Source organism: Amblyomma americanum, chromosome 7, assembly GCF_052857255.1.
Source record: "Amblyomma americanum isolate KBUSLIRL-KWMA chromosome 7, ASM5285725v1, whole genome shotgun sequence".
NCBI classification, from domain to species: Eukaryota; Metazoa; Arthropoda; class Arachnida; order Ixodida; family Ixodidae; genus Amblyomma; species Amblyomma americanum.
Window position 1 is genome coordinate 123,200,355 of NC_135503.1, and position 12,453 is coordinate 123,212,807.

General features: G+C 50.4%; 1 protein-coding gene across 1 annotated transcript in view; it reads right to left on the reverse strand.

Moving 5' to 3' along the window:
* Positions 1-12,453, reverse strand: part of LOC144099527 (sodium-coupled monocarboxylate transporter 1-like) — a 185,563-nt gene that overhangs the window by 148,933 nt on the left and 24,177 nt on the right. The gene's annotated exons all lie outside the window — the stretch shown is intronic.

The following is a 12,453-nucleotide window of genomic DNA, read 5'->3' on the forward strand; positions in this document are numbered from 1 at the left end:
CTCTTATTGAGTAAAAACATAAATTTGGGGAGTTGGCATGCATTTAGTTTAGGGGCACAGCGCGCCGTTCTTGCGCTGCTTCACTAAATCGAAGGCATGAACTACATATGGATCGTTATTATCGGCTTTTCTGGAAAAAAAAATTGAGAAAAAATGTTCGCTGGTGTCAGAAAAATCAGCAATGCACAACCAATGTGACTAGGACATAGACAACTGCGATCGAGTAGTGAAATATGCTTCATTTAGATTTGCTTAAAATTACCAGTGTACAATTTGAGAGCGCATTCATGTCTCTGAGGGAGATACCCATTCCGCTCTAGAGGCCACGGAAGTTACGCTCTTTGAATAAAAAAGGTCAACTGAGATATGCGAGAGCAAATGCAAAAATCTCAGTTCTGACAAGGTTCTACACCTCTCGCGGACAAGTCCGAGAGCTCTGGAAGAACATCGGCAAAAATCCTTCGGTTACAAGCTTGACCTTGGTCTTGAGGATAACATTATTATTCCATCAACCGGTCCCTTAATGACAAATGTAGATTTGTAACGGTCGCGAGGCTTTACATTTTGCGCTAATACTGGAAAATTCAACTTATTCTCGGCATTAAGAGATGTAAAAACTGTGCATAAATGTTACAACCCATGGAGCAATTTTTGATAGGCTACAAGGTACATCGGATAGCAGATAATTTCGCGTTACAAAACAATGGCTGCGCTCCGAATATCGAAATATCACAGAGACATCTACTCTCAGCGTCAAATGAAATGTGAACCGCGGAAAGCATGGCATGGGCGAAGCGAGCGTGTTGAATTCGCTTCCGACATCGACATGTTACCACGGTCTGTCTACGATACGAAGAAACAAACGTTGGCCGGTTCACGGGTTCAGACAACAGGTTCATGACGATTACGACAGCGTGCAATGTTGCTACCTTCCGCATTTTTTGTTCATGAAAAGTCAAACGTGCGTGGACTACCTAAAGGAAACTGGACTTCATTCCTTCAATTTTTACCACTAGCAATTCTTCCAGCCTTTCTCAACTTATGCATCATGGCACACTTTTCGAATAAAAAAAATGTTGGTACTTTCTCTGTACGCCATTGAAAAAAGAAAAGACTTTATTCAGGGTAAGAATATGGATGCGCGTAACCTCGGCTTCAGACACACAAGAGACACTCAAGGAGGCCCTGTCAAGGGGTAGGTGGCGTGCATCCGGTGAGGAACAGGCAGCTGCCTGACAAAGAGTCCATGTCTCGTTAAACCGCCTCTAGCGGTGACCACCGCTGCCATTCGCCGAGGAATACTCTCATAAAGCCGGACCGCAAAGTCCGAAGTCCGTAAGTACTCCAACTCATCTTGCACAGCGGCCACAAAGCATCCTGAGAGCCAGCCTGGAGTGACCGCTACAAAAGGACCTTCTTCATAGCACCTGACACATTCTCCAGCATGTTCGTATCATCGCTTTGTGGAGGCCACTTCAGCAACATGATTCCCAGTTCTCCTAGCAGACAGGTAACTGACTTGGCTGTGCGTATGGGCTGCGGTCCTGTTGAAAAGAGTACAGCCCGGCGGGAAATGGGCCGTCCAGGGCGTAGGGCACCACAACGCAATGGATGTCGTCGCGGTAAGCTGCGGCATCAAACTTTCCGTGCAGGCAAACCAACGGTCCAAGGCTGACCTTGCACACTGCTCCCCATAAACTGACGGAGCAGCGGCCGCTGCTTACAACGCGATGGAAATTCTTGGGCTCGAACCTAAACAGAGAAAATGAAGCGAGCATTTCGCGGCTATTATATAAATTTGCCATCACCAGAGACGGCTAAAATGCCTAAACAAAATCGTAGCACAAAGAACATACAGATAAGGAGTAAGTACCGAAAGCTCCCCGAATATAGCAAAAACTTCTTACCACGTAGCAATTTGAGGACGAAAGCCTTTATTGGCTCATGCTCGCGTCCGTCCGTATGTCCGTTACGCTCTTCATATCGATAAGAAAAAAAAACCGCTTTGCACGAAGGGATTCGAACCACCATCGTTCCGTTCCGCAGCCCAGCGTGCTATCGACTACGCTACTTTCTGCCAATGCATATGTAGTTCTCATTATCTAGGACGCTGGAGAGTTTTAGCGGAAAGGCGTCGAATCATCAGACGGATGCCTCCCAAACGCCCTCTAGTGTCTCCAGCATTTTGGATTCACAAACACTTGTGTGCTTAATCAACGTCTTAACAACACATGAGTGACACAAGCAGCAAAACGGCGCTAAAGTCTTTCGCCTCACCGCACTTTTGGTAAACTAAGTGCCCCCCTGAATTTTTAAACCTGACGGCTATTGCATTGAAGCCATTCTGCTTCAAATGTGGCAGAGTATACAGACTGACGTGGCTGAAAATGCACACCTGGTGTTCACAGCTCTCCAAATTCGCTGACGCTGCACAAACCTGTTGAATAGGTTGAATCGTCAGAGAACATCGCGCAGCGCCAGTCCTCCACAGTCCATGATGAGTGGTCTTGCCCAAATGCAAGCATTCCATGTGTTTCCCTCTGAGACCGCCGGCTTTTGTGGCGTTGCTCGGCTTCATAGAGTAGCCTCGTGCTGGCGACGTCTAATAGTCGACGTGCTGGTACCCAACTGAAAAGTGTCCTTTATCTCAAGAGCAGTAATACTGGGTGTGTCGGCTGCAGAGGCGACAATAAGCTCGTCTTGTTGTTCCTTGCTTGTCACCCGCTGTCAGTGCCCGGGGGGCAAGTTACAGAGCCGCCCCTCGTCACGGTATGCCTTGCAAATTCTGTTAATTCTCGACCGTGGTCGACCATTTCCTTTGCAATGGCACGTTGTTGCAAACTGTGGAGGTAAAGGAAACGATTCGTTGTCTATCTCCCGTCCAGGCGCTTGGCACTGTCGCTTTCAAATGAAGCGTTGAAGATCGGTTCCTATTTCATTACGGTCTTCCCGGCGGCAAGAAAGTTATGCTCACTAACACAACAGGATTGGTAGCTGGGTGGGCGAGCTGGTTTCCTTCAGCCATCATGGGATTCATAGTGCTTGCAGACGAAGGCAAGAAATCGAGAACGCCGCACACAGCGTAGTGTATGCCGCTCTCGACATCGTGCACTCGTCTGCAAGCATCGTGGATTTTATTATCACTCACTACCGGAAATAAGAGATGCAGAACCCCGACTTTATCTCCATCAGATTTTAATTGCTCGCTTTGCAGCGGGACGCTCATAATATGACGATGACGGAAACAAAATTATAGCGCGGCAGGCAAGCGAGCCAAGAACGCCCACTTGACTGAGCCACGTGGGCCACTGCCGCTGCCGTCAGCGAAACCGCGCTTCGCAAGTTTCCATACGTAAAAAGAATGGATGTGGCGCTCCAGTCGCAAAACGCACAGCGAATGTCAAAGAAAACTGAACAAAAAGTATCGCAAACCGCATGGGCGCTCTTATGCTTCCTGTCCACAGGCTGAGGCATAAGCTCGGCCATTGGCCGCGCTTTCCGCAGTTCGCATTTCATTTGACGTTGACAGTACATTATTTCTGCCTTGAATGGCATCTTTCGCACCCACAAAAGCCACAAGCCAGCAAGGCAGAACACTTCCAATAAGCAACGGGATGCATTGGAGGCGGTCAGCAGGCGGGCAGATGCAATGAAGAAGCTAGCGCAAGGAACGAGGTGGTATGGCTGTTATGGCAAATTTGACGCGCATAAAGGAAAGCATCAGACAACTCTCTGAAAGTAGTTTCTAACAAAATTTTGAAGCATACCCGACTACATAATGTGAAAAATTTATAGCAGAGACTGGATCAACGTGCGACCGATCGGGACATGTCCGCGCGGCTACTTAAAGCCCAAACGGCAGCACACACGCGGCCGTGCCTATTCTACATGCGGCCAGAAATTCAAGAAACTAATAACCCTGGCCTCCTCATAGCGTCATGCATCTGCACGACTGCAGAACTAATTTCCAGGCACATTTAGACGTTACTTATATACATTCCAAAACACTTTCCTCCAACATACACGGAAAAAACCATTTCCTTGGATAAACAGCCGTCTTCAAGCTTCCGTAAGGAGCCATCCTAGCAACTTTAGATGTGGTCCTTCTCTATGGAAACAATAAAGCTTCCGTTGACTTCAAATTTATGAGAAATCACTGTGAATTACTCCTCTTGTTTCCGCTTATTTTTTGCTGTTTACTCGCCCGGATTTCAAATCAATTTTTCAAATTTCTAATCAACTCGCATAAAGAACTAATCCCTGCTCTGCGCGTCCTTGAAATGGTGACAAGAATTGGAGAGGACACTTAAGCTCCACATTGAGGGTATGACGTGATAGCCAATGGGTTCACGCCCATATATGAAGAATTGGGCAATCTCAGCTTAGTATTCACAGAATCTTTGGAGTCGTTATACTACTCCTCGCGCAGTGGTGCAGCTGTTAAGCGATGCCACTGCCCTCAGATGGCAGGTGCTGCCACGGGTGTAACTTGTGCGATCAAGACCGTTATTTTCAGTGTCACGTGCCACAATGGGCAATTTGCTCACAATCTGGAGGGTAGGTTGGTATGAGGCCATATGGTGACGTCACCTAGCTGGCCCAGCTACCTCCGAGGTTGCTTCTCTGGGGATTTTAAGAAACTTTTTCGCTCACTGTCAACGATTCCGGCACCGCCGATCAGGAGGACGACGCCAGATTTGCTGCTACACGATCTCTTTACCGCTGTTGCGTTGAAACGGTTACTGGAATATGGCCACTTGGATTTCAACAATAAGCATTATTGCCGCGAATTTTGTATTGCTTGTTTGTTAATTTTTGAAGATGCCGGCACGCGACTTTATCGCTGTGTTCTTGATGCAAGACCCGACCAGATTAATCTCGATTGAGCTCATCCAGGCGGAGTGTATTTCACGCTATTCCAGATTGTTGTGGTAACTTTGCACACTGTATCTTGAAAGCTCGATATTAGCTTTAAAGTTAGGATGGCCGAGAGCGCCGGCATTCTGTTCGACGACCGCCGAACACGCTTGTTGCTTTCGCCGCCGCCGAGTCTCTCAGATCGTTGTGGCCACAGATCAGTCCAATAAACAGTTTCTTTTGGAAGCCTTCTTTTGCAGGATTCCTTACTACCTGGACTGTCTTTACCACTGAGTGACATGTGGTGGAGGTGCTGGGAACCTGTACCCGCAACGGTCCTGAAGATGGAAGGCAACGCTGCATTATTACCACTGGTTCTTCAGCAGTCACGTGGTCTTTTTGGATTAAGTGGTCTACCTGAGGAAGACGCAGAATAGTGGTTGGACTAGTTTGAGCGCGCAGCGACACTAACAAATGGGACGACGAATCAAAATTACGATACGTCTTTTTTGGCCTGGATAGACCCCCTAAAACCTGGTAAGAGAATCACAAGACTTCCATGCTAACGTGGAAGAAGTTTAGGAAAGAACTGGTCAACGCATTCACAAGCATTGTCTGATAATTAAAGGCCGAATTACTGCTCGAGACGCACATGCCAATGCGAAATGAGACGCTCCTTGCGTACGTCAAAGAGATGTGCCGTTTGATCAGATGCGCTGACCTTCAAATGACAGAGTAAAAGAAGGTGCGCTTGTTCATGCAGTGTGTCAGAGAAAAATTTTTGGGCCCAAGAACGACGCTGAGTTTAGAAACGAAGCATCTACGATTGAGAAGATCGTGGACATCCGGGATCAGCAGTTCCGGCGACCACCGGAAGCCTTCTTCATGAGCCATGTGGATGCCTCAACGACCACCAATGGCAGCCTACGAAATGTCATCCGTGAGATCGCCCCCAGGAGCTACGACGACTGCTCTCATCCTCCCCACAGCTGCAAGCTCGACACTCATGGACGTGGTACGGGGAGAAGTGCAACAGACACTTGGAACCTCGACTCCAACGGCCACAGAACCCCAGGCCATGACCTACTCCGCCGTGGTGTGAAGCCAAAGGTGTACTGCCACTCTACGCCAGTAGTCCTGTGCCCCGCCTCAAAGACATCTATCGCCCACACGGCCACGTATGCAACAAGCTCAGCCAAAGAATGCAGAGTTATGGAGAACCCGGGATCAGCGCCGCCTGCTCTGCTTACATTGCGGCTAACCCGGCCAAATTCTTCGGCACTGCTCGTACAGAAATATGGGCCTGCGTGGATTCTGAATTCATTGTCAACTACCTTACCACGGGAGATCGACGGGTCTCTGCGCCGAGAAGATTACCTGCCGTCGAGCCGTCTGTCCTGCCCACGATTACCTTACGCACCACGTTTTGCGTCGCCAGGCCGCAGCTACACAGAGGCTGTTCGCGGAAAATCCGCCAGACTCCCCAGAGAAATCTAAACAAAGCAACCTGAGGAGGTCAGGTTGCTTGCCGACTAATTTACGAACATCACGCAGCGACCACGGAGCATGAAGACGCTCCACCCGCGATGCCAACGCCGCATACAAGCAGGAGCTCGACCTCGACACGATCTGAATTCGGAATAACGCTGCCACCAAACGCAGACACGCCCTATCCACGGTTCACATGCGCGACGAATCTGGGGCCCGGCGCCCAGGGCGACCTGCAACGCAACGCCCTGGACATATGATTTGGAAGTGGCGTTTGACGGCCGGAAAGTTACCGCTTTAGTTGACACAGGAGCCGATTATTCGGTGTTGAACGGAACATTCGCCGCACAAGAGAGGAAAGTCACGACCACTTGCGATAGCACCAAGAAGACGCATCGCAGGAGGCCACCTCATTATGCCGTCGAAACGATGCTCATCGCGGGTGACTGTCAAAGGAGACACCTAGCCTGTGACCTTCATAGTGTTACGGCAATGCCCCCGCGATGTCATATTGGGCATGGGTTTTCTATTGAACATCTGCCGATCATCGATCTTCGATCCAAGCTCCTCACGCTCTCGACGGATGAAGCCATTCCTTCGATGACAACCATAGACCAGCATGTTTCTCTGAGTGTCCTCAATCAACAGGTGAGCGCCCCATTCCGATCAAGCGTCATGGTCACCGTAGGTGCCCCGGATGCCAATAACATGGAAGCTCTCATCGAGGGTAACACATAGTTGTTTCCCGAGCGGAGAATTGGCATCGTAAGAGGCATTTCACATTTTCACTATGGCGAAGCTGAAGTGTCGCTCATAAACTTAATCGAAGAACACCAGCACGTTAACAAAGGAACGAGAATTGTTTTAATCTACGAACTATTTCACGTTCGCAACGCCTTCGCACTCTCCGATATAACGCCAGAAGATTCACCGAATGAATATCACAAGCACACCTTCACCATCTTCCCTGCCCTGCCCGAGAACAAGTACTAAAAGATCCGGAATCTCATTTGAAGCTAAAGCCAGTGCTTCTTCGCATCACTGAAGGTCCGACAAGCGTCGATTTTCAAGCATCGCATCCTTACCGATCGGCGCGCCCGACCACTCCACCAAAGCCCCTACCGTGTGTCACCGCGAGAACGACAATCCATCAGATACCTAGTGGAAGACACAGCTCGCGAATACGTCATTCATAAAAGAGCCCCTGGGCAGTTACAGTTGTTCTAGTGAGGACGAAACACGGCGCACTTCGATTCTGCGTCGATTAGTTCCCATTGAACAACATAATGCTGTAGGATGTCTATTATCTTCCCCGCATCGAAGGCCCACTGGACAGGCTTTGCAACGCCTACCATATCTCACTGATGGACATCAAGAGTGGCTACTGGGAAATTGAGGTCGACAAAGGACATTGCAAGAAGACCGCATTCATGACTCCGAATAGCCTCTACGAGTTACATTTGATGCAATTTGGCCTCTTTTCCGAACCAGCAACGTTTCAGTGAGTAATGGATGCATTTTTTGCAGGCCTGAAGGGGCAAATTTGTCTGGTATATTTAGATCACATCGTTATCTTCCCCACAAACTTTGAAGAGCACCTAAAGAGCCTTCGAACAGTACTAGAGGCAATCAAGTCATCCGTTCTAAACATGAAAACAGAGAACTGCATACTGCTTATAAAGAACTGCTGTTTCTAGGCCACATCATTAGTAAGCAGGGAGTATGCCAGCACCAGAAGAAAACAGTTGCTATTTCACTATTTTCACTGCCAGCACATAACAAAGCTGTGCCCAGATTCCTCGGACTGTGCGCGTGTTAGCGATGGTGTGTCAAGAACTTTTCGCGCAACGCCTTGCCTCTGACCCAACTGACAATTTAAGTAGTGCCATTTAAATGGGAAGCCCTGCAAGCGGAAGCTATCAAGCCACCTCAGCGTCGCTTAAAGTCCCACCGATCCTTGCGGACTACTATGAAAACGCCGAGACTGAAAGTCGTGCCGACTCAAGCAGCATGTACCTAGGCGTTGTCCTCGCTCACAAAACCGACGGGCTGGAGAAAGTAATCGCATACGCTAGCAATTCCCTGTCCAATTCCGAGGATAACTATTGAACAACTGAAAAAGAGTGCCTTGCCATCATCTGGGCTTCGTGGAAATTTCGCCCCCGCCTCCACGGACGACCGATCAAGGTGGTCAGCGATCACCATGCACAGTGCTGGCTGACCAGTGTGAAAGGCCCCTCTGGCCGTTTTGCTCGATGGAGCCTACGCCTGGAAGAGCTTGGCGTCACCGGACCCGTAAACACAAGTTCGGACGCAAGAGCTTTGACGGCGACTACCTGCCACAAGCCTCTATAGATGCACCGCCGCCAGACGACGATGAGGACGCCTTCCTGGGACCTATCAGCTCCACCTCTCTTGCGCACCAACAACGCTCGCACCTCGACCGAAATCACCTTATCGAGCACTTGGAAGGGAAGGTTTCTTCACCCCCTGCCTAGTTCAAGCGAAGATTTTCTTCATTCTGTGTACAGAATGATGTCCCCGTGAAGAACTTCGCAGCGAACAAAACAACCCACCTCCTTGTTTACGAGCAAGTCCCCGCGAAGAAGGAGACGGAGACCAAGTCGTTCCAGACGAGATCACTATCTGTAGGCATCTAGTTTTTTTAGCGATAGCTACATTACGGTAGCATTTCGAGCCTTCAGCGTGGCGGCGCCGCCACACTGTTGCTGCTCCGCCACCCTGTGGCGGCGTCGCCACCCCGTGGCTGCGCCGCCACGCTGTCACGTGGTTGGTCACGTGGTTCGGAGCAGTTGCCGGCGGCGCGGCGCCGTGACTGATCACGTGGCTCGTCACCTGGTTGGTCATGTGACCAATCACGTGGTGCAGAGCAGCTGCTGCTGCTGCTGTTGTCGTGGCGCGCCGACGAAACCGAGCTGCAACAGCTGTGCTCATGCGCCGTGTCAAGTGGGACGAAGATGAAGAAGGAACGCCCAGTGAGCCGGAGTGGCGAGACTGACTTTTCAATGAAACTGAACAAGTTCCACCCGGCCGGCTGTAGCTATCGCGTCACTCCAGGTTTAACCACAGCTGTACCACCGCCAATTTTTTCGTGTTTACGGACTTTCAGGCAGGCCCCGCTCCCTCTTCGTGACGGCGATAGAAGTGTAGTACGTTAGGCCCCTTCTGGAAAGCGGGTGTTCAGCGGCAGCCTACCAGAGCAGGCGCTTCTACCAATCCAGCGAGGCAAGCAGCCAGGCCACTGTGCTGTGCTCGGCTACAAGCGAAGACTCCTATGCGGATGACGGGTTCGTCCCAGTGATGAGCAAGAAAGCGAGGAGGAGACTGCGTAAAAGTGAGGACTTATCATCAGCTACACTTACCGTCATCGCGGCACGTGGGGCATCTGCACATACGGTCTTCTTTTGCGCCTGAAACGCCCACCAACAACCTCAACCTGCTGAACTGACAAGTCATGTCGGTGTTCCTCGAGGCTCGCGTCCCGGCAGTGATCAAGGAGGTCAGGATCAACACCGGAAGGAACATACATTGATGTAACGAAGTGGAGCACCTTGGAAAATCTTGCCACAATCAATAGGATTGGTGGCATCCCCGTCTGCTCTATTGTTTTTGAAAACAATGGCACAACCACTGGCCTCATTTACGACGTCGACGGGACCATCTTCGACTCCTACCTGCCGACACTCATTAAACCACCGGCGAACAGCACCGAAATAACCAAGGGTCAGCGGCTCGGCGAGTCAAGGTGCCTCAAGCTCACTTTTAAGGGCGACTGCATTCCATCGCATGTGAAGGTTGGCCACTTTCGACATGCAGTTCGCCCATTCATCCCGAAGCCGCTTCATTGTCGAAATTGCGTAAAAATTGGGCATGTCAGTAGTGTTTGTAATAACGCCATAGCGTGCTCGCGCTGCTCTGAGCCACATAGCGGTGACATTTGCCGCGCTGCTGTCTTGAAGAGCGCCAACTGCCGTGGCCCTCATGACGCTTGTTTTAAAATGTGTCCCCACCTGAAGAAACAATGGGCGGTGTTGAAGCAAATGGTGCGATACCATTAAACGCAAAGAGAGGCCGCAGCTACGGTGCGTCGGTGTCGTTCTCGTCGCCGACGATCTAATAAAAAAGTGGCTGACAGCGACAGGAAAGCCCCCATCGCTGCAGCTGTTTGTGTTCCCCCTCCACCGAGTAATGTAAGCCCGGTGACTGGTGAAGCTGGAACGAGTGCTTCAGAGGTTACATGGCCACCACTGCCTCAGCCACGCTCGACCTCGGTGCCTTAGCAGGCACTACGCTTCCACTCTCCTACGCCTACAGCTGAGCGAGCTTTAGGCAGAGATTATGCTCTACGTCAGGAAGTGCAGGTGATCGCCATCTTGGGCTCGCTTATGAACGCCATGCGCGTAATGCTGTGTTGCTTTCACTCACCAGCTGCACAGAATATATTGCAGGTACTGGACGCGCTAAATCCAGCCCTTGCAGCTTTCTAATAGCAGACACTATGGCTGTGCTAGAGTTTACTTTTGAAAGACAAGTCAGAGAATTATCTATTTTCCAGTGAAATTCCGGTGGACTCATTTCCCACATTTCGGACATTCGCGAATACGTCTATAAATACAGATTTCCAGTGCTTGTGATTTGTCAGCTCATTTACAAAAGCTCCGCCGCGGTGGCTCAGTAGTTACGGTTCTCGGCTGAAGGCCCGAAAGACGCGGGTTCGATCCCGGCCGCGGCGGCGGAATTTCTATGAAGGCAAAATTCTAGAGGCCCGTGTACTGTGCGATGTCAGTGCACATTGTTCGACGGCGCGGCGTAGACGGAAACCCAGGTATTTCTTTGTGTGTGCTACGAGGATCCACGTTCGACGGCGCGGCGTAGACGAAGGGACCCGCCGCCGTGACAGCGGCATCATCAATTACCCAGCCATGCTCTTTGAGTGACGACCAGAACAACCGGACCCGCCGCCGCCGCCGCGGGGAAACAGGTTTTATCCTCCCCAATTTCCGGGCACATTCCAGGACAAGGGAGCTGTCAGCGGGCCAGAGCGCGCCGTACCACAGCCGACGCTATGCGCTACCGCGAAGACAACATTCTTTCCCTCCTTCCCCTTTCGACGTGGGCTATCGCCGGGAAGGCACCCACAGCTTCCCGCCGTGCCTCGTAAACAAAAGCGCATTCCCAGAAGGGCCGTGACGGACACCTGTCATGGCGGACAGGCAGTACTCGCCAAGAATGTGGAAAGACAGGCGCTAGTGAATTAGCTCCGAAGAGAGAGCCTGTGTATACTCTCACTCTAGAGAGAGTGGTGGCGTTTTTGTTGTTTATTTAGTTTGTATTGTTAACAGACTCTGGGTTCGAGGCTAAGCCCAACCCAAGGGGTGGTCCCCATCTCGCATGTTATTTTGGATTGGAGAATTGATGCTTTGGGCGGGCCACTGGAAATGACCGCCCTTAGTCCTTTGTTAATCAAGTGCTTAAAAGCACATGTAAACGGATGCAGTCCAGTCTGAGCTGGGGCTCCATGCTTAGCATGTAATGTGATGCTACATAGGCACTAACCTGCCCGGTCGATGAGTAAAGTAGTGCAAAGTTTGTTCTTTTGTAAATTCAGTTCTGCTTTTTCCAGTTTAACTCTCTGTATATGTATGTTGTAAAATTATGCTCTGCTGTCATCATCTACAAGCTCGCCTCCTGTTCATCTTCCAAGCCGAACGACACTAGAGGAAGGGTTTGTGAACCATCCTCGAAGAAACGGACGACTATCGAAATTCTACTGCAAGCACGCTCAGGACGACATCGTTCGCCAAGAGGGCCTTCAGCGCCGAAGCCCGTCGGCGTGCAGCTTCTGCCAGCAACCACTCGAGCCCAACTCCGGAGCCACTCCATCGCCCCCATGAAGTCGTCGGCACGTAAGCTCGGACGCCCCAGCCTCTGATGTATAATCTTAATCATGTGTAATTATTGAATATACCTGTTTGTTTAAACTGAGCCATACGGTGTCTCTTTGCCTCTCCGTCCCGTGTGGACCTGCGCATTATGGGGGTCATCACACTGGTGTCAGAAGTGGGGTCTCAAAAGCAAATGTCCTCT